This window comes from Schistocerca americana, chromosome 5, assembly GCF_021461395.2.
Source record: "Schistocerca americana isolate TAMUIC-IGC-003095 chromosome 5, iqSchAmer2.1, whole genome shotgun sequence".
Lineage (NCBI taxonomy): Eukaryota > Metazoa > Arthropoda > Insecta > Orthoptera > Acrididae > Schistocerca > Schistocerca americana.
The window spans coordinates 207,228,986-207,232,929 of NC_060123.1; positions in this window are offsets into that span (position 1 = coordinate 207,228,986).

A 3,944-nucleotide genomic window follows, 5' to 3' on the forward strand; every position below is an offset into this window, starting at 1 on the left:
TCGTAATTTCTGGTGATGAAGTAACACAAAATAATTATAATACAAGTAAATGAGGAGATGGAAATCGTCAAGGTTAATTTACTAAAATAAGCACACTTATCTGTAACACACCTTTTTTTTAATGTTGTAAGACGTATGCGTTGCCGGCGATGGGCAGGGCATGAGAGAGTCTCTGACCAGAGAGCGGTATGTAGTTACTTGTTGCTTGTCGCTAGTCGGCATTAGTCTGCAGTAGTCTTCTGTAGTCTGCGTGAGACGGCAGTTGTGTGCGCGTTTCGGCGCGTGTCGGGAGTCTGCCCTGGTCGAGACTCTGTAGGATGGGTACTATTGTTTAAGGTAAAGAAGCAGCCTTGCGCATATCTAGTAATGTATGTGAATTGTCATTCCAATTTTTTTTTAAAATGCCACAATAATAATTTTTATAATATAAAGTAATTTCTTTAAAGAAAGCATTCATTTCAATTTAAAGATTTTATCCAGTGAATAATTATTCCTTTCACGAATCACAAAGCATAGGCCAGCATTGCACGGAGCTGTGCCAAAACTTTTTTATGTAAGAGCAGATATATTCGCAGTTTTTATTGAGGTAAGAATTTTTGCTTTTTTTATTCAGAATACAGGGCCGAGACGGAACGCTCCTGTCGTCATAAAATTTACCAGGTTACTGGATTTTTTTATTATCTTGGTGTTTAGGAATTTTTCTGTTTCGAACTTAACATTAAATGAGAAAAGAATTTTGTGGGTACAGTAAATGTGAATGCATTTCTGCACACAGATTATGAATGGGAACTAATTTTGTTCAGAGGTTACAATATTTAAAATTCATTTAATTATTATTATTGTGTGGAGGTTACACTTGGTTCATGGTTCATATTTTTTTAATTAAATATTTTTGTGGGGAGGTTACAATGTTACGTACCTTTTCATAGTAAATTACAATAGATGACCATTGTGGTTAAATACTTCATACACAACAGTCAAAATGTCCTCTTGATGCTGTCTGTTCGTAATCGGTTACAAGAAACTACATGCTTTCTGACTGAAAAAAGTTGCATTTAGCATATTCACTCAATATTTTCACATAGAATATAAAATACAGTTGCGGAACGCCGCAAGTCCGCGTCCGCCTTTCATAGAATACAAACAGTAAAAGGTGAGGCACCAAAAGCCTCATTTGTCTTGAAACAAGAGGAGGGAAGGAATACCGAAGGTATTACTTTCCTCCGCATGCCCATTGGAATATTTGTAATTTTCGGGTGTAACATACAGGTTATTAAAAGTTTCATTTCACAGTCATTCCATAATAAAAGAATTAACGTTTCAATTTGTAATTACTGACGGTGGATCATTGTGAATTTGTTCTGTGTTTCTATCAGTGTTTGCATGGATTCAGTCTTTCTTGATGATTCTTAAAATTAAGGCTATAAGTACACATATTTACAAAATTTATAAGGAAATAGAGTCACACTTCATTTTTCATCGTTGCCAAAGTAATTTGACTGTCACAACTGGTACACAACTTTCTGTTTTGACTGTATTCATTATATTGTCATCGTCTTGTCGATTGATTGCCTTGTCCGTTGTCGCACTTAATTATACATTTATTTTCGTCGCACATACACTATTTATGATAGACTTGGATTGTAGAGCGGCCACTGGTGATGGCTTCGACAAGGAAGTCCATATCTTTCACTTTCAGGGCTCGAGTGTGGCTTTCCGAATTATTTGACATATGAAACAGATAAAATATCTTATATTAGAATAGCTTACGAAACTAATTTTATATACATGTGGGATGGGATATAGGAAGGATCGGATCCTTTGACGTATTTTTGTGTGTTTATTTTCATTCGTATCGTAACCTCTCGTTAAAGTTTACTTTTCAACAGTGTTCAGAGGTGAACTTGTGACTTATCTCTGTGTACAATCAGTCATATACTAATTACGCAAACTTCTCTACCTTAGAGCTCTCAGAAGGTTTATGATACATACAAAAATGTTTGCAGTACTGGATGTGAATGTTTTTGCTACAGAATATAGCGCACTGCAACTGCTGTTGGCGGTTGAACGTTTACATTATTTCGCCACGTGGTGGCGGTCCGCCTCCACTGCTGCGAGAAATCTTGAAATTCAGTCTGTGCGCGCGCACGTGACCGGAGCTTTCTTCCAGAGCGTTGATTTCGCGTTTGAGATGCCGTGCGTCGCTTTTGTTCGGCGGATCGTGGCTTTGTGCTTTTTAGATTGCTGGACGGAGCTTCTGCCACCGAAACTGCCTCACATCACTTCCTGTCCACTATCCAATTACGTATTCACACGTAAGTGGTAGCTACCGCTGCAACTGCATGTGTGGAATGACACTGATTATTACACGCTGCACACATCAATGAATTTTTCACACATATCGTGCAGTAGAATACTGCCACCGAAAATCGTCGAACTTTAAAACTTCACTTGCACTGTGGTGAGCGTCTGCGTGAACGGTGAATTAAAAAAAATTCTAGCTTCATAACATCACCCGGTGTTTACAAGTTGATTTACCTACCAATATTTACAAGAGTTCAATTAAATCGAGAAATAAACTAATTGATCACTTTGAATCAGAACAATTGTTTCTAAATTAGTCTTTTTTTTATTTATGCCTACGGTCACAGGTAAGCTATTAAAGTCCTTTTTCTTTGACCAAATTCATTCTAATCTCCTTTACAAATTAATTTCATTCATAGTAATGTCTATCACGCTTGCTTATACATTTTGTAGGCTCAATACATTTTCTTTAATGCTCATCTTATTTAGTGAATTGTGAGGGGAGCTTCATTTATGTCAAAGTTTCTCTCGTATGTGTTTGTCTTTAAAGAAAGTTCGAGGACAGATTTGAAAATAGCAATTCCGCCTCTGGATTTCGTGTAGAAATACAAACAGTCGGAAAAGAAAAGTGGGAAAAGCGGGCCTACTCGCGGATCGTCGACAGAATTTAAATTACTCCTGAACCAGGTCGAAAATTTAAGTTACATTGCGCATTACAAAAGCAATATGCGCGTCGCGAACCTACTCACTTTTATACGTAGTGCCTCACTTCCCAAGCACACGTGCATCTTTACACGTTGATCCTGCGGAGTGGATAGGATCAAGGATCTTAAAGGATTTGCACTTACGAAAGCGATTCAATAATCACAGAGAAATCAACAAATATTGCTGTGCGCACTTAAAATAAAATCAATCACTTCAAGCATTTATATCTAATAGGTATTTTGCTGCAGCTTGCTTACTACCCTTTGTTCATTTCTTAAACTAAGTAAAGTTTATGCATTACGCATTTGGGTATTAATTATCATTTGTATATATAAGCCTCTCACTAGAGTGTTGTTGTTTGCTGCTGTGGCGACCTGTGAAGCTTGGGCGACATTCTTATTCTATTTGCTGCTAACTTGTGAATTTGCAGTATCGCTAATGCTCAATAGTACCGTGAAGTTGCCATACTAAACCTTGTTATTCGTATGTTCTTTTACTCAGCTTGTTTATAGTCTGGACTCATCTTACTTTGCGTTATATAATAAACTTCCTTTTTATTCCATCACGCTTTTACTTAAGGTTAACGTCAGGCCTTTTTAGAACAATTGCACTGCGTTATCAATCTGCTCATGCTTAATCCTAGGTATCTGTTTACTTCAAAGAGATGTCATTTTATCGCTGGCACAGCACTGCGCTGGAACTTACAAGTTAAATCTACCGACTGTTTTGCGCTAACAGGTGGTGCCTTATTTACGTCACATTTGAAAATAGGGAATAACCTCATGGAATCGAATCTTTTCACACAACTTTCCTCTTTTGTCTGGACGTTTAAGTATTTCCTTTTAAAACAGGTCATTAATTTGTCCTCGATTACATTTCACTTACTAATACTAGGCACATACAATCATCATTTTCATATTACTACTTAGCGAGAG